Genomic DNA, 23,813 nt, shown 5'->3' with positions numbered 1-23,813 from the left:
TTTGAATAGACTATTTATAATTCAATGCAAATAGGGCGATGATTGAGAAGGGGTGCTTGTCACATTTGTATAGAAACATAGAACCACGATGACAGAAAAAGGCCAAATGGCCCCTTCATTCTGCCCATGGCTTGATATCCTTTACTTGGCTCACATAAGAACATAAGAGCTGCCATACTGGGACAGACCGAAGGTCCATCAAGCCCAGTATCCTGTTCCAACAGTGGCCAACCCAGGTCCCAAGTACCTAGCTAGATCCCAGTTAAAGGATAATGTTGTAGTATTTCATGTCCTTTTACCCACTATTAAAAAAGTTTTTTTCACCTATTGGGGTCTTTATCATTTATTATCTCTGTGTTTACTTTCATCTTAAGTGTGTTTGTTTTTTTGCACTGTGAAATTGTTTTTTAAAAAAGGTTTTTGTATAGTCCTTTGTGTGCAATTGCTACATATATCCATCATTTGCATTTTTATATATTGTTACACTTATTTATATGTCTTTTTAATAGAAATTTACCCTCCCTTTTATCAGGCTGTGCTGCTGAGCAGCACAAGCTAAATGCTGAGCCGACCATTCTAATCCTATGGGAAGCACATCATTTAGCTTGTGCTGCTTGGCAGCATGGCTTGATAAAAGCAAGGGGGGGGGGTGTTAGTATCTTGCTTTTATTGGTTTCCTGTGTATGTTTTGTTTGTAGACTCCTGAGGAAGGTACATTTTTAAGTACCAAAACACTGACAGCATAAAGTCTTTTTATTTGCAAATAAAGATCTCATTTGGAAGCATCTCGTTTTCTCCCACGGTTTGCATTCTCTTCTGTATTTACTTGGGGAATAGGGTTACCAGATTTTCCTTTGGGAAAATCCAGACACATAGCCATGCCCCTAGGTCCGCCCAGGACCACCTCTGTCATGCCCTGTTCTGCCCCCAGCCCTGCCCCCAGATGGCATCCGCGCATGCACAGACATGACTTCACCGCATTGCAATCCACGCATTCGCGGATGCCTCTTCCCGATTCAATTTTGTCAGGAAGCTTTTCAAAACTCGGACAAAGTGCCGGGTTTTGAAAAGCTGGCTGGACCCCCGGATATGTCCTCAAAAGGAGGATATGTCCGGGGAAATCTGGAATTCTGGTATCCCTAGTGGGGACCCTTTGTCACTCTCTATGTTGTGAGATTCTTCAGCCCTCCCTCCTCCAATCTCGATGCTGCTTTTTCAGCACTCTCTCCTCCCACCTCCAATGCTGATAACTTCCCCTTACGATCTCTCTCTCCAGCTCCCAACTCCCTCACTTACCTTCTCCATGGCTGCTGTAATTGAATCTTCGAGCAGCCAGCAGCAGCAAGGAGGTGAGCCTGCTGCCAGCAGCCTGCCACGGAATCTAACTCTCTGCAGCGACCTGTTCCCACATAGGTGGGACCTGCAGAAAGGTGGCTTCCAAGGCAGGCCAACAACAGCAGACTAACCTCGTTGCCACTGCCAGTAGCCCAAAGATTCAATTATAGTGGCTGAGGATGAGGAAGGAGGGGAAGTTGGGAGAACAAGCCCTGCCTAACTGGGTGGGTTTGTGGGCTGCTAAAACTCAAACAGTCTCCCCCTTAAACAAAAATCTGAACACCAAGACAGTCCTCTGAAAAGAGGGTATGTCCATGTTTTCCTGAATGTATGGTAATCCTAATTATTCCCCTCCTTTAGTAACACGTAGGGAGGTTTTAGCGCCGGCAGTGGCGGTAACTGCTCCGACGCTCATTAGAATTCTATGAGCGTTGGAGCAGTTACCGCCGCTGCCGGCGCTAAAACCTGCGCTACGCATTCATAAAGGAGGGGGTATGTGAGTGAGTGATACTGGTGGAAAATAAGTTATGCAGATGAATTTGAATATATTAAAGTGACGAGAGACGGTTCACTAGTCTAACAAGATATGCTGAGAGTGTGGAAAAGGGGAGGACAGTGTGTTCTGAAAGAAAAAGAACAACTTTGATAGCATTATAAGGAGAGAAATGACACGAAAGAGATAGCGTGAACGAGTCTTGATTATAGCTAGTTGATGGCCCAGAATTTCACTGAGAAATGCCTACATTCTGATGTTTGGTTAAAATCCACAACTCAGAGTGTGCCATGGCAAGTCCGTGAGCCCGGTGTCTTGTTAGTTTTGGGCAGTCCAAGAAATGACAATGAAGTCCGAGTTGGCAAGAGCTCTCTTTTTCCGCATTTAAAAACTGACTGTGAAACGCATTGGCAACAAGAATACATTCGTAAAACGGAGTCACTTGGCAATCCTTGGCACTCCTGGCAATCGCAGTACCTCCACCTGCCACCGCGCTGTGCTCTGCCTAGAAACAGCAGAACCTGGCTAGCTAAAGATTCTGATCTGGCCCAGGGGTTCATTATAAAAAGAAACGGCTGAAATATGTTTTGCTTCCCAGCCAATAATAAACAACTCCGGAATGCCAGTTATTCCACATTCTGTAAGACTGTTCTATAGCATAGCACCTAACACGGGCTGTATAAATGAATAAAGATTCCACATGCCTTTTTTATTTCAAAACAAAATGCATGCCTTCGGTGGGATTTCTTGTAGTGCATTTAGGAAATCATTTTGTCATTTTTGCACATGTGTGGCCACCCCTGTTGCTGTAATACTTATTTGAAAACTCTAGGTAACGTTGCACCACGGAGCAATACAGGGGCATTATAACTTTCTTAGGGCTCCTTTTACCAAGCTGCGGTAGCGTTTTTAGCGCGCGCTAACCCCTGCGCTACGTGGAAAATACTAACGCCAGCTCTATGGAGGCGTTGGCGTCTAGCGTGCGCGGCATTGTAGCGTGCGCTAAGCGTGCACTAAAACCATTAGCGCAGCTTAGTAAAAGGAGCCCTTAGTTTTATTAACCTTCCCTTTTTTAATAATTCCTAGCATCTTGTTTGCTTTTTTGGCCACCGCCACACATTGGACAGAAGGTTTCATCGTATTGTCTATGATGACATCCAGATCCTTTTCTTGGGCGCTAATCCCCAAGGTGGACCTTAGCATCCAGTATTCTTCCCAATGTGCATCACTTTGCATTTGTCCACATTAAATTTCATCTGTCAGTTGGATGCCCAGTCTTCAAATTTCCTAAGGTCCGCCTGTAATTTTCCACAATCCGCATGCGTTTTAACAACTTTGAACAGTTTAGTGTCATCTGCAAAATTAATCACCTCACTCGTCACTCCAATTTCCAGACTATTTATAAATAAGGGTACGGTATCTGGGTTCAAGAAGGGATTGGATGAATTCCTGAAGAAAAAAGGGATAGAAGGGTATAGATAGAGGATCACTATAAAGGTCCTGGACCTGATGGGCCACCGCGTGAGCGGACTGCTGGGCAAGATGGACCTCTGGTCTGACCCAGCAGAGGCACTGCTTATGTTCTTATGTTCTTTCCAGGTGATTTTCTCTGGCCCGACTAATAGATCTTCAAATCTCTCGTCATTGATGACGTGTCTGATCTGTGGACCGACAAAAATGCCTTCCTTAATCTTGGCATAAGTTATTCTTGGAAACGTCTATCTTAGATAAAGAAAACCTTTGCTTTCCTTGTTCATCGCTTTTACGGCACCGTATGCCTGGAACAGGCTTCCTGAATCAATCCGTCGCGCTCCCTCCCTGGCAGGGTTCAAATCCAAGCTGAAGGCCCACTTTTTTGAAACTGCTTTCAACTCTTAACTCCCACTCACTGCTGTCAGATACCTAGACCCACTATAACCTCCCCAACCCTGAAATGTCCTGTCTAAATTAGATTGTAAGCTCTTCTGAGCAGGGACTGTCTATTGTATGTTAAAATGTACAGCGCTACGTACGCCCTTTCAGCGCTAATAAACAGTAGTAGTGGTTACAAAATTTTTCATCAGCCCAAATTTTATGTGAAGAGGAGGCAAAAATATCTTTGTCGAGTCAACAAGAGGTTCTTGTACCACATTTTTGTGTCCTGGAACCAAATTCTTACAGAGTGGCCAGTTCTTTTGAATGTACATAAGAACATAAGAATAGCCTCACTGGGTCAAACCAATGGTCCATCAAGCCCAGTAGCCCATTCTCACGGTGGCCAATCCAGGTCACTAGTACATGGCCAAAACCCAAGGTATAGCAATATTCCATGTTACCAATACAGGGCAAGCAGTGGCTTCCTCCATGTCTTTCTCAATAACAGACTATGGACTTTTCCTCCAGGAACTTGTCCAAACCTTTCTTAAAACCAGCTACGCTATCCGCTCTTACCACATCTTCTAGCAGTGCGTTCCAGGGCTTAACTATTTTCTGAGTGAAATTTTTTTTCCTCCTATTGGTTTTTAAAAGTATTTCCCTGTAACTTCATCGAGTGTCCCCTACTCTTTGTAAATTTTGACGGAGTGTAAAATTGATCCACTTGTACCCGTTCTACTCCACTCAGGATTTTGTAGACTTCAATCCTATCTCCCCTCAGCCGTCTCTTTTCCAAGCCGAAGAGCCCTAACCCTTTTAGTCTTTCCTCATATGAAAGGAGTTCCATCCCCTTTATCATCTTGGTCGCTCTTCTTTGAACCTTTTCTAGCGTCACTATAGGCTCCTTTTCCTAAGGTGTGCTAGCGTTTTTAGCGTGCGCTGCCCCCTGCGCTATGCATAAAAACTAATGCTAGCGCAATGGTGGCATTAACCTCAAGCACGCGCGGCAATGCAGCACGCGATAAGCGCACGCTAGAACCACTTGCGCAGCTTAGTAAAAGGAGCCCTATATCTCCCACTCACCAAAGTCATTACCAGTAATGCAACTCCTTAGCACGGCCGTCCCATTCACAAACAAAACAGGACTTGGTGTGTGCAAGCTGCATTCCAAATAGCGGAGCTACCACTTTAAGATCACCGCAGATGTTCTAGTTGTACTTTGTGTACTGGATATGCTTTAACTGCAGTTCCATGTTTCCGTATGCTTTTATATAGCCTTTTCTGGCAGAATCCATCAAGCCCATGTACAAGCATGTCCAGGCATGCCCAAACGGCATCATTACCATGAACGTTATGCAACCTGCCCTGAATGTACGCCTGGACATGCCCACTATATCCAGCAAGAATTAATCGCATTAGCCTGAAAGTATAAGAAGAAATTGTAAAAATGTACAGTAAAACCTTGGTTTGGAAGACAAGCAAAACATTTTATTAAATTTTAACTTGATATACACACATCACAACTGAGCCGATGGTTCTTCTCTCTCGGACGCTGCAAGAGTGTAGTGACTGTTCTAAAAAAGCAAAGTCTTGCAATACGGGTACATACAGTATACACGCGTCACGTCATCACAACTGAGCCGATGGTTCTTCTCTCTCTGACGCTGCAGGAGTTTAGTGACTGTTCTAAACACGCGAAGTCTTGCAATACGGGTACATACAGTATACACGCGTCACATCATCACAACTGAGCCGATGGTTATTCTCTCTCTGACGCTGCGGGAGTTTAGTGACTGTTCTAAACACGCGAAGTCTTGCAATACGAGTACATACAGTATACACGCGTCACATCATCACAACTGAGCCGATGGTTCTTCTCTCTCTGGCGCTGCTGGAGTTTAGTGACTGTTCTAAACACGCAAAGTCTTGCAATACGAGTACATACAGTATACACGCGTCACATCATCACAACTGAGCCGATGGTTCTTCTCTCTCTGGCGCTGCGGGAGTTTAGTGACTGTTCTAAACACGCAAAGTCTTGCAATACGAGTACATACAGTATACACGCGTCACATCATCACAACTGAGCCGATGGTTCTTCTCTCTCTGGCGCTGCGGGAGTTTAGTGACTGTTCTAAACAAGCAAAGTCTTGCAATACGAGTACATACAGTATACACGCGTCACGTCATCACAACTGAGCCGATGGTTCTTCTCTCTCTGGCGCTGCGGGAGTTTAGTGACTGTTCTAAACACGCAAAGTCTTGCAATACGAGTACATACAGTATACACGCGTCACATCATCACAACTGAGCCGATGGTTCTTCTCTCTCTGGCGCTGCGGGAGTTTAGTGACTGTTCTAAACACGCAAAGTCTTGCAATACGAGTACATACAGTATACACGCGTCACATCATCACAACTGAGCCGATGGTTCTTCTCTCTCTGGCGCTGCGGGAGTTTAGTGACTGTTCTAAACAAGCAAAGTCTTGCAATACGAGTACATACAGTATACACGCGTCACGTCATCACAACTGAGCCGATGGTTCTTCTCTCTCTGGCGCTGCGGGAGTTTAGTGACTGTTCTAAACACGCAAAGTCTTGCAATATGAGTACATACAGTATACACGCGTCACATCATCACAACTGAGCCGATGGTTCTTCTCTCTCTGGCGCTGCGGGAGTTTAGTGACTGTTCTAAACACGCAAAGTCTTGCAATACGAGTACATACAGTATACACGCGTCACGTCATCACAACTGAGCCGATGGTTCTTCTCTCTCTGGCGCTGCGGGAGTTTAGTGACTGTTCTAAACACGCAAAGTCTTGCAATACGAGTACATACAGTATACACGCGTCACATCATCACAACTGAGCCGATGGTTCTTCTCTCTCTGGCGCTGCGGGAGTTTAGTGACTGTTCTAAACATGCGAAGTCTTGCAATACGAGTACATACAGTATACACGCGTCACATCATCACAACTGAGCCGATGGTTCTTCTCTCTCTGACGCTGCGGGAGTTTAGTGACTGTTCTAAACACGCGAAGTCTTGCAATATGAGTACATACAGTATACACGCGTCACATCATCACAACTGAGCCGATGGTTCTTCTCTCTCTGGCGCTGCGGGAGTTTAGTGACTGTTCTAAACACGCAAAGTTTTGCAATACGGGTACATACAGTATACACGCATCACATCATCACAACTGAGCCGATGGTTCTTCTCTCTCTGACGCTGCGGGAGTGTAGTGACTGTTCTAAATGAGCGAGGTCTTGCAATACGAGTACGTATAGTATTTTGTATTAAAGTTTTGGGGTTGTGGAACGAATCGTCTGAGTTTCCATTATTTCTTATGGGGAAATTCGCTTTGATATACGAATGTTTTGTATTACAAGCATGTTTTCGAAACGAATTATGCTCGTAACAGTAAGGTTTTACTGTACTTTTTTTTTTTTTTGTTACAACGGTACATGATACGTACTTTTAAATATGATTTTCGTGATCAGTGGCCAAAATTCTGTAAGATACATCTGAAAGTGTTGAAAAAGTAAAACCTTTGTTGTCCAGTGTATCCTGCCTGTCTCATCTGAGTCCATTGGTCTGATGACATTCCACCTAGCTATGATCTTATCTGAGGTAGCATTTGTGATAACAGTCTCATCATTTTGGTGACATTATAGAGAAAGAAGTGACAGGTTTTGGTGGTTTGCTGGATTTGTCCAGAGAAGGAGAGAGAGGAGTCAAAGATGACCCCTGAGGCTGTGAGCTGAGCTGACGAGACAGGGAGGATGAGCGTGCCATCCTCTGAAATAATGAGGGGAGAGGAGAGGCGGATTTAGGAGGAAGGATAAGAAGCTCAGTCTTGGCCATATTCAGCTTCAAGTGGCAGGAAGCGATGTTGGATAGACAAGCTGAGACACGGGCTTGGATACCTGTGGGACACAGACCCTGCCGGTAATGGACAGACTTGCACGGTCTTTGTCCCATATGTGGTGATTTGGTGTAGGATGGGCTGGGGAGGGCATCAATGGGAACTCCACTAACGTGGAACATGAGGACGTTACTGGCCAGACTTTACGGTAGATATCCTGCAAACTACGGGATGGTTGGTTAGGCTGGAGTGAGTTTGGACGGCAACTTCAGCAGTTCGAACCTAGGGCAATAACAGGTAGACTTTAGTCTATGGCCCAGAAATATCAAAGAAGAGACAAGTTAACTTAATCATGTATTTCTAATGAAAAAATAATTAATGGGCAGACTGGATGGACCATTCAGGTCTTTATCTGGCATCTTTTACTGTCATCTGTTGTTCCTCTAGGCCTCAGACCAGCTAGAATATTAATTTTACTATTTAAAAGAAATCACCAAAGTCATTAACAGTAGGCATCACAAAATTAACTTTATCTGATAGATCTACTGTTAGCTTATATACAGACACTAGTATTTTAGCCCGTTACATTAACAGGTGCTAGAATATATGTCTGTCTGTCTTTCTGTGTCTCTCCCTGTCCCTGTGTCTTTCTTCTTTTCTTTCTGTCTCCCTTCCTCCCGCTGGTGCTAGACTATATGTCTGTCTTTCTTTCTGTTTCTCTCCCTACCCCCATCTTTTTCTTTCTGTCTTTCTTCCTCCTGCTGTCTTTCTTTCTGTCTCTCTCCCTCCCTGGCCCCCTTTGTCTGTTTGTCTTTCTGTCTCTCTCCCTGCCCCTGTCCCTGTGTCTTTCTTCCTATCTCTTTCCTACTTCCTACTGACTGGCTATCCATTAAAACTCCCCATAGGAGTCTTTTAAGTTAAAAAGAAACTTCGCCCCAGCCTGTAGGTCAGGGGTTTCTCAGGCTGACCGCCACCCGCTGCTGGTGGCTCCGTGCTCGCCTGCCACAGCCTGCAGTCGCCAGCAGCTGACACATTCTGCAGCCGCCGACAGCCACCATGGCCTACAGCCGCCGCGGTCTGCAGCTGCCGACAGCTGCCACGGCCGACATCCGCCTCGGGGGAAGAGAGAAAGAGAGAGAGATTCGCACGCATGTGAACTCCTACCTGCGGTGCCCTACAGCTCACGGAAAACTGAAGCATGTGGGAGTGTGCATGCGCGACTTAGGGTTTTATTATATTAGATGAACGATTTGGTTGAGAAGCACCAAAATTATTTGCCTGGCAAAGTAAATTTTTCTTAGCCTGTAACTCAGAGGCTTTCAACCCGGTCCTCAGGGCACACCCAGCCAGTTAGGGTTTGCCCCAAGGACTGGGTTGAAACCCCCTGCTATAAATATTTTCTCAAATGCTTCTTTTGCCAGAATAGTTCACTTTGTGGTAGCGGCTGTTAGAAGCAGTGACCGGGGTTGCCATTCAACAAATTACGTACAATTGGAAAAACTGGAGTAGACCAAACTATAATTTTTGGAGGAATTACCTATGACATATATATATAATGGAAAGATATACTGCAATACAGTGAGGGTGATTTAGAAAATTTCAAGATATGTGGGAGCCATTAACAAAATATTGCAATGATTAAATGATTCTTTTCCCTTGGTTTACAGGTTCAATTACGAGGGGGGAGGGAGAATAATTTTATTATTTTATTAATGTATATTGTACATTGTATTTGATTATATAATAGGAAGGGTTGGGGAGGGTGGGGGTTAATAGCATTTTATGTGTACTCTTGATGATTATTAAGTGATATATTTATGATCTATTTGTTATATTATATTGATGCACTTATTGTACGTTTAAAAATTAATAAAGAATTTTTAAAAAAAGAAGCAGTGCTCATCCGTTCTGAAGACATGATGGGTCCACTTTAAGGACGATGCATAACATCCCCCCACCCAATATGTATCCATAGACTTCAGCTAATCCAGAACGCTGCAGCCAAGCTTATTTTCGCAAAAGGCAAGTTCGACCACGTCTCCCCACTCCTGTCCAAACTTCACTGGCTCCCAGTTCACTCCAGAGTCCTCTTTAAATGTGCCTGTTTAGCTTTCAAGATCCTACATGGCATCCTCCCTCCCATTATCCCACTCTTCTGGAATTCCTCTAACCCTAATTCCACTAGATCCTCCCAAAACCTGAAACTATCATTCCCCTCTGCAAAAGGTATATCCCGCGTAGGAAAACTAGGAACATCCCTCCCCTTTAGAACCACAGAACTCTGGAACAACCTCACATCCCCGCTCAGAATTTCAAGCTCCCTCCAATCCTTCCGCAAACACCTGAAAACTTGGCTCTTTTCAAAAATCTAACACCTCCCGCTCTTTGGTTCTTTATCTTCCTAGCTCCTTTCCTATAACCCTTCATTGTAGCTCCTTTTCAACCTAACCCTGTAAACCGTGCCGAGCTCTACGCTTGTGGAGATGGCGCGGTATACAAACCTAAGGTTTAGTTTAGTATGCAAAATATGAGCACTTATTTGTGTAGGTGCACATTTACCTATGGAAATGCTAGAAGGGTGCTTGAGTGCTGTTCTAAGAGTACACACGAATGGCATAGCATGTAAGGGGTGTACATTTATTTATTCAATTTCCTATACCGTTCTTCCAGGGGAGTGAATTTCTAATTGTGTAGTATATAATCCTTAAGAGTGTTATACAATCTAAACCCAAACCTGTTCTTTTCTAATTAAACTTGAATACATAATTTAAAAGTCTTTTGTAGACATAAATAACTATAAAATTAGTACAGTAAATAATTATGTAAATTCATGAAGAAAATGTAGAAACTTATTTTTTTCTTAAAAAGTGTATAAAAAAGGGGGTGCGTCTTATACGCTGGCAAATATGGTACATCCATTACAATACAGATTTCTAATTGTGTAGTATATAATCTTTAAGATTGTTATACAATCTAAAACCATACAGGTTCCTTTCTAATTAAACTTGAATACATAATTTAAAAGTCTTATTTAATCACAAGCATTGTTCCCTTCATGCTTAAAGTAGGCCACTCTTGGCTCATCTCTGCCTCTACTGATTTTTTTGCTTGCTTAGCTCAGTACTTCTAGAAAAATGTGATTGTATTCCATCGGGATTGCGTTTGTTCACAGATTAGTCATGGTTTTGCACTTTGATGCCCTAGTCACTTATTACTAATATTTGGGAAAGCAACCCCATACAGTACACCATCACCTGCTACAAATGGACTCGAGCCAAATCTGTCATAGCTACTGTACGAGCCTGACACTCATAGATGGTAGGGAATTGCACTCATGATCCTTGAGACGTGTATTCAGAGGTTCTTCCCCTTTTTCTCTAACATTTAGGCCCTCTTTTACTAAGGTGCGCTAACAGATTAGTGTGCGCTAATTGATTTAGCGTGCGATAAACACTACCACGTGCATGTTAGTCTATGAATGCATTAGCGTTTAGCACATGCTAATTCAATTAGCACGCGCTACTCGATTAGTGCATCTTACCCCCTGTTTTACTAAGGTGCGCTAACCGATTAGTGTGCGCTAATTGATTTAGCGCACGCTAAACGCTAATATGTGCATGGTAGTCTATGGATGCGTTAGCGTTTAGCACACACTAATTCAATTAGTGCGTGCTACTCGGTTAGCGCATCTTACCCCCTGTTTTACTAAGGTGCGCTAACCGATTAGTGTGCGCTAATTGATTTAGCACGCGCTAATGCTAACATGTGCATGGTAGTCTATGGATGCGTTAGCGTTTAGCACACACTAATTCAATTAGCGCGCGCCACTCAGTTAGCGCATCTTACCCCTTGTGTTACTAAGGTGCGCTAAGCGATTAGTGTGCGTTAATTGATTTAGCACATGCTAAACGCTAACATGTGCATGGTAGTCTATGGATGCGTTAGCGTTTAGCACACACTAATTCAATTAGCGCGCGCTACTCAGTTAGCGCATCTTACCCCTTGTGCTACTAAGGTGCGCTAAGTGATTAGTTTGTGTTAATTGATTTAGTGCGCGCTAAACGCTAACATGTGCATGGTAGTCTATGGATGCGTTAGCATTTAGCATACACTAATTCAATTAGCGCGTGCTAATTGGTTAGTGTATTTTACCCCCTGTTTTACTAAGGTGTGCTAACTGATTAGTGTGCGCTAATTGATTTAGCAGGCGCTAAATGCTAACATGTTCATGGTAGTCTATGGATGCGTTAGCGTTTAGCATATGCTAATTCAATTAGCACGTGCTAATTGGTTAGTGCATCTTACCCCCATTTTACTAAGGTGCGCTAACCGATTAGTGTGCGCTAATTGATTTAGTGCGCGCTAAACGCTAACATGTGCATGGTAGTCTATGGATGCGTTAGCGTTTAGCACACCCTAATTCAATTAGTACACGCTAATCGGTTAGCGCATCTTACCCCCTGTTTTACTAAGGTGCGCTAACCGATTAGCGCGCGCTAAACACTAACGTGTCCATAGACTAACATGCATGCATTAGTGTTTAGCAGTGCTCTAATTCCTAGCTGGAACTCTCAACCGAAGAAACGAATCATAAGATTTATGAGTATTTACGATATAAACCTCCCTGATGACGAATACCCTGAAACTCAGCTGGAGTTGGTGGTTAATGGCAGCTAACGAAAATGGAAGATAGAGTTTGCTCTATGAAGAGAATATAACATTGTTTTACTTAGTGGATTTGGAACACTGTGAATCACGCACTGAGATAACCTGTCTGGCCGCGGCAGTAGAAGAGATATTTCGATTGGCGAAAAGGACAGAGCCGTTTCCCCTCCAGTTAGAGGTTGTAAACTGAAAAAACACCATGAACACCTTCTTTCACATCAAGCAGCATTGTGGGGCAAAGACCTAGATCAACTGCTTTCGCCCACTACTTATGAGGAATTCAGAAAACGTCTAAAAACTCAACTGTTCCTAAAGTATCTAGACAACTGACCCACTCATCTTCTTTCTCCTCCATAGTGATTCCTCTGTCCTATTAATCTCTTTCTCCTCAACAACGCATTTCCGGTCCTATTAACTCTCCTCTTCCCCCCTCTTAAGTTCAATCAATTTGTACCTCGCTTAATCTATTGTAAACCGCATAGAACTTAACGGTATTGCGGTATATAAACTGTTATTATTATTATTATTATAAGTGCCGATTGATTTACAAATTTCCTTTGGATTGAACTTATGAATTATACTTTCGGATGAACTATATAAACAGACCAATTGAAGAATTATATGAACAGTATGGATTGACTACTGCTGTAGTTCAGTTTTGTTTTTTGCACATGATTCCGCTTTGCACTTTACATATTTCCACTTTATACTCGTAGTAAAATATTCATTTTAGATAGAATATGTAAGAAATGATGTAATTTTTTTTAAAGAAATAAAGATGATAAAATAAAATAATATAAGAACATTCTGAGTATAGAATTTGCAAAGTGGATGTTAGGAAGTTTGTTAGAACATCCCGATTTTAAATCTCGTGTTAGATATCAATAAATAACGTCAGAGAATCTCCTGCTTTCCAGTCTAATGCAATCCTTCTTCACACTGGCGTCCTTTAAACTCTGGTAAACGCTAGCATGCGCTTAGGCCCAGATTCTCTAACCATCGCCAGTTCTTTAGGCGCTGGGAGGCACTCAAATTCCGTAAAAAAAAAAATACCGTTGGAACAACGTTTTTAACGGAGTTTCAAGGTGCCTAAAAATCGGTGCTGGAATTGCGCCTCCGTAGGTGCTTTATGCCGCCACGTGGGGGTGGCTAATGACGATCTTTCCCGGTGGTGCAATTCTCTATTCGGCGCCATCGCTTGATCGACATGTCGCTGCTTTTTAGGCAGTGACCAATAGCACCATCTAGAGCAGTGGTGTCAAACTCGCAGCCCGGGGGCCACATGCGGCCCACCAAGTCCTATTTTGAGGCCCTCGGTATGTTTATCATAATCACAAAAGTAAAATAAAACCTTTTCTTGATCATATGTCTCTTTAGCTATAAATTACAATATTATTATTAAGACTTAGCCAAAAGGAAAGTTTTATAAACTATAAAGAGTTTTACCTCATGCAAAATTGTCATTTCTTTAATAAAACAACTATTTTTTCTGAGGCCCTCCAAGTACCGACAAATGCAAAATGTGGCCCTGCAAAGGGTTGGAGTTGGAGACCACTCGTCTATAGGAAGAGGAGATGCAAATGTTAAGAGCCTTAGCCAATAGGGAGAGGAGGAGACAGTGGATGCTGTGGATGGGCCATTTGGCCTTTAGCTGCCATCGTGTTACTATGTTTCTATAACCATAAAGTTCTATGACATCACAATGCAGGTGTAAAGAGCCTTAGCCTATAGGAAGAGGAGATGCAAATGTTAAGAGCCTTAGCCAATAGGGAGAGGAGTAGATAGTGGATGCCGTGGATGGGCCATTTGGCCTTTATCTGCCATCGTGTTACTATGTTTCTATAACCATAAAGTTCTATGACATCACAATGCAGGTGTAAAGAGCCTTAGCCTATAGCAATGGTTTCAAACTCGCAGCCCGCCGGGTCCTATTTTGAGGCCTAGTTTCTTGATCATACGTCTCTTTAGCTATAAATTATTAAGTCTTAGCCAAAAGGAAAGATTTATAAACTATAAAGAGTTTTACCTCATGCAAAATTGTCATTTCTTTAATAAAACAACTATTTTTTTCTGAGGCCCTCCAAGTACCGACAAATCCAAAATGTGGCCCTGCAAAGGGTTGGAGTTTGAGACCGCTGATCTAGAGAATTCGGCCCTTTCTGCACGTTAAAAAGGTTTACTGTGAAATGTACGCTGGCATCCTGTGGTAAATTTGCCATTTTGAGTGCATACACCACGCCCTAAAAACTATTTTGTATTTTTGTGGAAGGGGGCATTAGGGCAGTGTCCCGCAAACTTTTTGGTTGCTCCGGCACACTAATAGAGCAAATGTTTTTCTGTGGCACACCCACAACCATGTCCCGCTCCACCCCAGCCCTGCCCCACACAAATCACGCCTCGTTTTTCCAAAGGAGAATCCGGACCCATGACCATGCCCCCAGGCCTGCCCAGTTCTACCCGCATCCCGCCACCCCCTGCCCCACCCCCCTAAGTTCTTGCATCGGGAACATCACACGCGCATGTGACACGATGATGTCACGCGTGTGACATCATCGCATTGCATCCATGCGTTCGTGGATGCCGTCCTGACGAATCCGGACATCTGGTAACGCTATGTTTTTCCTGAGCTCGGGGCTGCGTCTGGAGGGCCCCCACGCATGGGCATTGACACGATACCGTTGCATTGCATCAGTGTCCGCGCATACTCTGAGGCCCTCCAGACGGAACTTTTACCGCCGCAACAGGCAATAAAAAACGCTAACGCACCTTCATAAAAGGGGAGGAGGGTGCTAGGTGCGCCGATCTAGCGCCTAACTTTAGTCATCTTTCGGTTCAGTGAATGGCCACCAGGATGGTCTCAGGACTCAAGGATCTCCCGTATGAGGAACGACTGGGTAAGTTACAGCTGTTCTCGCTCGAGGAACGCAGAGAGAGGGGAGACATGTTACAGGCCGTATCGAGGTGGAAGAGGATCTCTTTTTCCTTAAAGGACCCACGGCAACAAGAGGGCATCCGTTGAAAATCAGGGGCGGGAAATTTCATGGCGACACCAGAAAATATTTCTTCACCGAAAGGGTGGTTGACCGCTGGAATAATCTTCCACAACAGGCAATTGAGGCCAGCAGCGTGCCAGATTTTAAGAAAAGATGGGATTGGCTTGTGGGATCTCTTCATGGAGATAGTTAGGGGGTGGGCCATTAGTGTGGGCAGACTGGATGGGCCGTGGCCCTTTTCTGCCGTCATCTTCTATGTTTCTATCTTTTATAGAATCAGGGCCATACAGTCTGTACACATGCAACTGTACCTAGACTGAGCACAGACGTTCTCTGGCGTTGGGGAGGGCTTTACATTTGTCTGCGGACTTTTAAAAATACCTGCATCCGCACGCAGAATAAACCAGAACGTTTGTGCATGCCAAAGAGCAGCTGTTAAACGTAACTGAACAAATCCCCAGGGGTAATAGTCAGTATGTTCAGATTTTTGAAAGATCCGTCGTGTGCCTGCAGGTTAGGGAGAACCAAAGTGTTTGCAAGAGAAAGCATAAAAGGTAAAGCTTATAGTTTTTGTCATTAGAATTCCTCGGCGCCAGTGGGATACAGAGGGGATAAAAAGGCAGACGCTGAACGGAAACTATGTGAAAAATGGAGGATACGCAAAGGATTTTTGAAATAGGAAGCACAACTGCGATGAGAAGGAGTTTGTCCGACTCATTTAATCACCATAAGAACTCACATAATGCTTCCAACATTGGAAGTAAAGTGATAGTCACATGGTATGAGAGATTATAGCATGGTAGATATAGGCCCTATTTTACTAAGGTACGCTAATCGAATTAGCACATGCATGTTAGTCTATGGATGTGTTAGCGTGCGCTAATTCGATTAGTGTACCATGTTTGCCACTCAGTGTTTACTGTACCATGTCTCCCATGTTATGCACATTGGTCTTACCATTTTTGCCATGTCATCAGTGGCGTAGTAAGAGGGGTGCAGGGCAGTCTACCTCGGGCGCAGTCTCCGCACCTCCTGCCGCGCAAGTGCACCCCTTCCCTCGTAACTCTTTAATATTCCCTGCGCGGGCAGCATTGCGAACGTGCCGCCCGCGTCGTTGCCGCCTCTCTCCGACGTCACTTCTGGGCCCGGCGCCTAGGAAGTGACATCAAAGGGACAGCCTATGCGACACGGGCAGCAAGCTCGTGAGGTGGTTTGCGCATGGAAAATGAAAAAGGTATGGGGGAAGGGAGTGCGCGCGCGGCAGGGGGTGGGGGTTGGGAAGCAGCGGGGGAGGGGTGTTACCACCCCAGGCGACACTTACCCTCGCTAAACCACTGCGTGCCATGTTTCATTTTGTCAGCCGTGCTTGTAATATGATGTCTGCCGCGCTGTGTTCTGCCATTCTACGCTCACCATGCTATGTCTCATCTTATTTTGTTAATTATGTTTGCCATCGCTATCACAGATTGGTTGCCTTTGCTATTTTATACCATACGATGTCTGAGATTGTGGTGCAGAGATTTTAACTCCAGCCTCAGCACCTTGTGATTGTGGGTTCAGGCCTACATTGTCCCCTGTGACCCTGAGCAGGCCATTTGGTACCCCATTGTCCAGGTACAGTGAGTAGGGTTACCATATTTTCTTCCGCAAACTCCAGACATATGACTCGGCTCCAATCCACCCCCCCAGCCCCGCCCAGTTCAGCTTCCAGCCCCGCCTAGTTCAGCTTCTAGCTCCGCCCCATTCCACCCCCAGTTCTGCCCCCACCCCACACACACAGCTTCCTCTCTTTCCTGGCGAACTCCAACCGCGTCTGGAGGGCCTGGAGCATGCGCGGATGTGTGTGATGTCATCCACACATGCTCAGAGGACCTCCAGATGCAGCCGGAGCTTGTTGGGGCTTTCCAAAACCCAGACAAACTACCGGGTTTTGGAATGTTTGTCTGGGGAACCTGGACATTCCTCTAAAAAGAGGTCCTGTCCAGGTTTACCCGGATGTCTGGTAACCCCAATTGTGAGCCCACTGGGACAGATAGGGAAAAATAAATTCATGTATAAACCATTCTGAGCTCCCCTGGGAGAATGGTATAGAAAATTGGATGAATAAATAAATACATTCATGCATACATATTTCTACAGTATTCCCCCAGAATGTAACCGTACTATTTAATATTGGGGCCTTTCAGTCTTTTCACTTGTGGTATCTTTCTTCCCATGCCTAAACATGAGCGCCATTGTTTTTCCCTAAACAATGGCTTCATAAACCTTTTAGCTCAAGTTTCCTTGGCATAGTATTCTGAGCCAGCATTTGATACAAATAACAGTTTGCCAAGTCTTGTTTCTCAGGTGGTTTGGCGACAGCAAATAACATCTGCAAAATGCTGTGTTAGCAAACATGAAAAAAAAAAAAAAAAAAAAAAAAACCCCCGATGCAGTGCATTACATGGAGAGACAGAAGGTTTGCTGTCCAGTCCCTAGCAGGGCTGTGTGCAAAAGATTCATATGTTCCCTCACTGAGGCAAGGGGTGGGGGTGAAGGGGTGAAATTAATCTAACACCTCAGACCTCTGACTATTCTCCTCCGAGGCCTCATTTTCTAAAGACCCTGCTTTAAAGTGACAGGAAATCATTCTGACCATATGGGAACTGGAAACCTTACCAGCAGCCTTTATTTTCACGTTTGGAACTCAGATTTGAAGTCTGCAAAAGGTCATAAGTAGAAGAATGAATGTATGGAACTAAAAGCAAGGCTTTATATGGGCTACCGAACACCCCACGAAAGCTCTGGCCTATAGAGACGCGAGGTAGGCCCTGGATTTTCCTTTAAACCAATTCAAAAACTTCGCCAGAGGTGTGACATCAGTGGAATGTGTTGTGGAGAGTAACTAGTTTTTTGGGGTTTTTAAAAAAAAAAATTATTATGTTTATTCATTTTATCAATAAAGTTACGAACATTCAACTTGTTCTGGAAATACATAATCTCTTCCTCAGACCGCAATAAAAAAAAAGGGGGGAGGACTCAAAAGACAAGGCGATCAATTAGAATCATATATACAGCAATTAGGCATATGCTTAGCAGGTTATAACAACATCTGCAAATTAAAATTAATTATCCCTGCATCAATGGAGCAGCTTCTTAGCGTCTAGAACGGTCTTAAGCTGAAAAGGAAGTATATTTGGTCCCAGCATACTTAACTAAACATTTGCATGGGTAACTTAGCAAAAAAGAGGCTCCCGATGCCTTAACTTCTTTGTCTCATGTTTAGGAATAATTTTCTACGTTCTTGAGTGGTTTTAGTCACGTCAGGGTAGACCCAGACCCTGAGAAAAACGAAAAAACATGCGCATTACAGAGTTTAAGTCTTGTTCAAAAACAAATGAGACAAGGAGAGTAGGGCGAGATTGAGAGAGTAACTAGTTTAATTTTATTTATATTTTGCAGTATACCCAAATTGCGGGACCTGGGCAGCTGTTACGTAACCTAAAAAATAAACTAGCAAACGAAAGAGCCCTCTTAGAAAACCACACTAAAAAGAGGCTTATGCTATTTTTAGCGTGTGGGTTTACTGGGTCTAGAATGATTCAGCACAGCTAGTTCAAAGCGGCCAGTTATGCGTGACTGTTTCATCGCAGCCAGATCATCTCAGAACGAAGGAAGTTATCCTGCCGCTGTATCGAGCAATGGTGCGCCCACATCTGGAGTACTGTGTCCAATACTGGTCGCCGTACCTTAAGAAGGACATGGCGATACTCGAGAGGATCCAGAGGAGAGCAAATAGGATGATAAAGGGCATGGAGAACCTTTCATATGCTGAAAGGTTGGACAAGCTGGGGCTCTTTACCCTGGAAAAGCGGAGACTGAGAGGGGACATGATAGAGACTTATAAAATCATGAAAGGCATAGAGAAGGTGGAGAGGGACAGATTCTTTAGACTAGCGGGGACAACAAAAACAAGAGGTCATTCAGAAAAACTGAGAGGAGACAAGATTCAAAACGAATGCAAGGAAGTTCTTCTTCACTCAGGGGTGGTGGACACCTGGAACGCGCTTCCATGAGAGGTGATAGGACAGAGTACAATACTGGGGTTCAAAAAGGGACTGGATGACTTCCTGGAAGCGAATGGGATTGCAGGGTACAGACAGAGGGTTACTTACAGGACATTAGGCGAATAGAGTACGAACGTTTTAGGTTAGAAGCACTTACAGGCCATGGGCCTGGGGGGCCACCGCGGGAGCGGACTGCCGGGCACAATAGACCCCTGGTCTGACCTGGCAGGGGCAATGCTTATGTTCTTATGTTCATATGGTTTACCATGGCCATTTAATCGTGGACGTTTCAGCGTGGTAAAATTAAACCCTGACAAAACCAAATTCTTCCTAGCTACCCCCAACGACAAAATCAAAGACACCACAATTCAAGTGAAAAGAATGGCCTTCCCCCTCGAACAAACCTTAAAAGTACTGAGAGTCACCCTAGACAAACATCTATCCCTGGAAAAGCATACTGATATTACTGTCAGGAAATGCATCTCGGTGCTCTAGAAACTACGCACCATAAAAAAATACTTTGACGACACCTCATTCCGCCTGTTAATACAATCCTCCATTCTCAGCATCCTAGACTACTTCAATATAATTTACTTGGGCTCCACGAAGAAACCCATCAGGAGACTGAAACTGATCCAGAACACCGCCGTCCGCCTTATATTTGGCTTGAACAAATGGGAACACATCACCCCTTTCTACCACAAACTACATTGGCTACCTCTTGAATCTAGAATCCTATTCAAGTTCGCGTGCTTTTGCTACAAAATTGTATTTGGTCTATCTCCGAGCTACTTCATCCCTCATTTGAACCTGAACTGCAACAAAAAGAACTCCGCAGAATCAATCTTTTCGCCTTCCCCTCCCTAAAAAGGTTCTTCGACAAAACCTTCGCCTTCCAGGCGGCCAAACAGAACCCATGGCTAGCCCAAATTGTGCTCGAGGCCCCCACCTACCTCGATTTCCGAAAACTACTCAAAACTCATTTATTCCACGGTCAAAATCCCTAATCCCCCTTCTTCCACTTCTCTCACCCCTCCCACCAACGACCCGAACTCTCCCGTTACTCCCTCTTATTGTTCTCTCCCAACCTGCTAACTCCTATGACTTGTACAACCCTCTCATGCTTACCTCAACGACTTCGTTGCTTGTAAATCTGATTCATTGTAATTTTCTTGTTAAATTCTGTTTAATTGATGTGAACCGCCTAGAACTCCCTGGGTTTGGCGGTATACAAAAATAAAGTTATTATTATTATTACAATGCTGCAGTCGTTTCTCCAGGCCTGTATCTCTCTCTCTCTCTCCCTGCCACAAGTGTAGAAAAGTCTCATTGCCAACGATGAGGGGGGTAATCCCACGCCCCCTCGCATGGAAAACTGGAAAGCCCCGACAAACTCCGGCTGTATATGGAGCGCCTCTGAGCATGCGAGCATGATGTCACATACATCCACGCATGCTCCAGGCCCTCCAGGCGCGACTTGCAGGGGGCAGAACGGGCGGGGCCGGATACAGAACCCGGCGAGGCTGGAGACGGAACAGGGTGTGGCTGGAGGCAAAATGGGGCAGGATTATGTGTCCGGGCTTTTCCTTTATAAAATATGGTAACCCTACCCTTACTGCCCACAATATAGGTGGCAGTAGGGTCTGACATGGCAATTTTTTTTTTTTAATGGCTGTGCACTAATGGCAAAATTAGCGTTTGGCCATTAATTCAGAAAAAAGGAAAACATGCCATTTTTTTGGCTTACAGCACGTGGCCTTAGTGCTCAGAAAAGACCCGTGTAAGAGGCACGCTAAGGCTTCTTTTGCCACAGCTTTAGTAAAAGGACCCCATAGGTATTTTACTTAAGACTTGTTTTTGAATGTTCATTTTTTTCCTGTTATATTTATTGTAAAAGTTGCAGCATCACCATCTCTGTCTCTTTCTCTTTCCCCCAAGAGTCTGGGGAGTGTTATATTCAAAATTCTATATGGGATTTTTTTCCCCCCATTGATTACTTTTTCATTCAAATCCCAACAGCCTTTATCCTCTAGGGCAGGGGTGTCAAAGTCAATCCTCAAGGGCCGCAGTCCAGTCAGGTTTTCAAGATTTCCCCAATGAATATTCATGAGATCCATTTGCATGCACTGCTTTCAATGCATATTCATTGGGGAAATCCTGAAAACCAGACTGGATTGCGGCCCTCGAGGACTGACTTTGACACCTGTGCTCTAGGACAGTGTTTCCCAACCCTGTCCTGCAGATCCACTAGCCAGTCAGGTTTTTTGGGATAACCCTAATGAATATGCATGAGAGAGATTTGCATGTAATGGAGGTAAAAGGCATGCAAATCTGCTCCATGTATATTCATTAGGGCGGTGTCAGGTCAAAAGCGCGCCGGGACAAAGTCGCGCCCAGACAATTGAGCGCAGCGTGCGCCACCGCGCCGCTCTAAATTACTGTTTTTAGGGCTCCGATGGAGGGGTGTGAGGGGGAACCCCCCACTTTACTTAATAGACATCGCGCCGCGTTGTGGGGGCGTTGTGAGGGGTGTGGGGGGTTGTAACCCCCCCACATTTTACTGAAAACTTCACTTTTTCCCTGTTTTTAGGGAAAAAGTTCAGTTTACAGTAAAATGTGGAGGGTTACAACCCTCCAAACCCCCCATAACGCCGGCGCGATGTCTATTAAGTAAACTGGGGGGGTTCCCCAACAAAAACCCCCGTCGGAGCCCCTAAAAACTGTAATTTAGAGCGGCGCGGCGGCGCGCGCTGTGCTCAATTGTCGGCGCGCGCTTTTGTCTTTCGCACCGTTGTCTATGAACCTATTAGGGCTCTCCTGAAAACCTGACTGGCTGGGGATCCTCCAGGACAGGGTTGGGAAACACTGCTCTAGGGAATTCACAAATATAAATTAGCCTTCCCTTCTATTAGGGCAGGGATCTTAAAGTCCCTCCATGAGGGCCGCAATCCAGTCGGGTTTTCAGGATTTCCCCATTGAAAGCAGTGCATGTACATAGATCTCATGCATATTCATTGGGGAAATCCTGAAAACCTGACTGGATTGGGGCCCTCAAGGAGGGACTTTGAGACCCCTGGATTAAGGGAATCAAAGCTTTAGGTAGGATCTATCATTCTTTGGCATTAGGCATTTTCCCTTGTAAAAATTTGGGATGATCTTCCTTCAGACATTAGACTCCTTCCTTCCCTGATAATCTTTCGGAAAACTTTAAAGACTTATCTATTTCAGAAATCTTTATATGATAAATAAGGGATTGCAATTGATGACTTCCTTGTTCTTTCAATAACTTTGTGTGAACCGGATTGAACCCCATAGTCGGGATGATTCGGTATAAAGACTTAGGCCCTCTTATAAAAAGGTGCGCTTAGCGTTTTAGTGCATGCTAAATCAACGCGTACGCTAACTGCTAATGCGTCCATAGGATAGCATGCACGCATTAGCGTTTAGCACGTGATTAGCGTGCGCTAATATTTACCGTGCGCTAAAAAGCATAGCGAAGGCCCTCTTTTACAAAGGTGCGCTTAGCGTTTTAGCGCGTGCTAAATCAACGCGTACGCTAACTGCTAATGCGTCCATAGGATAACATGCGTTTAGCACGTGATTAGCGTGCGCTAATATTTACCGTGCGCTAAAAAGCATAGCGCACCTTTGTAAAAGAAGGGGTAAGGCCCTCTTTTACAAAGGTGCGCTTAGCGTTTTAGTGCGTGCTAAATCAACGCGTACGCTAACCGCTAAAGCGTCCATAGGATAACATGCGCGCATTAACGTTTAGCATGTGATTAGCGTGCGTTAATATTTACCGTGTGCTAAAAAGCATAGAACACCTTTGTAAAAGAAGGGGTAAGGCCGTCTTTTACAAAGGTGCGCTTAGCATTTTATCGCATGCTAAATCAACGCATACGCTAACCGCTAAAGCGTCCATAGGATAACATGCATGCATTAGCGTTTAGCACGTGTGCTAATATTTACCATGCACTAAAAAGCATAGCGCACCTTTGTAAAAGAGGGGGTAAGATTTGGATTGGATTCTCGGGCGGTCTGTGTCGCAGTTTCAAAGGCTCCAGATTCTCAGGTGGTCTGGATTCCTGGCACCTGGATTTTTTGACTTGTACTGTGGTAAGCTTTGTTTTCTCAAGACGCTGCTCACCAGGGTATTCTAGAGCAGTGTTCTTCAACCACCGGTCCATGGATCAGTGCCGGTCCACAGAAATTTCCTGCCGGTCCACAGGGCCAGCACGTGCATCAGGCCCAAAACAGTGTCCTTCAACCGCTGGTCCACGGTGCGATCGATGCGGCATTATCTTCGAACCAGCTCCCTCTTCCTAACTGATTCAGTGCACAAAGCCACGGGCAGTGGCTCCTACGGGCGTCCTGCGCATGCACCAGAAGCCTTCTCTCTGATGTTGCAACGTCAGAGGGAAGGCTTCCAGATGAAGCAAGGGATGTGCAAGGTGCAATTAGTACTATTATGGGGGCGGGGTCCAGGGTGGAGATTGAGTAGAGATGGGCGGGGTCTGGCCCACGACTTAGCCCAGTGTTCTTCAACCGCTGGTCCACG

Source organism: Geotrypetes seraphini, chromosome 4, assembly GCF_902459505.1.
Source record: "Geotrypetes seraphini chromosome 4, aGeoSer1.1, whole genome shotgun sequence".
NCBI lineage: Eukaryota > Metazoa > Chordata > Amphibia > Gymnophiona > Dermophiidae > Geotrypetes > Geotrypetes seraphini.
Note: the sequence above shows the minus strand (reverse complement) of the source record.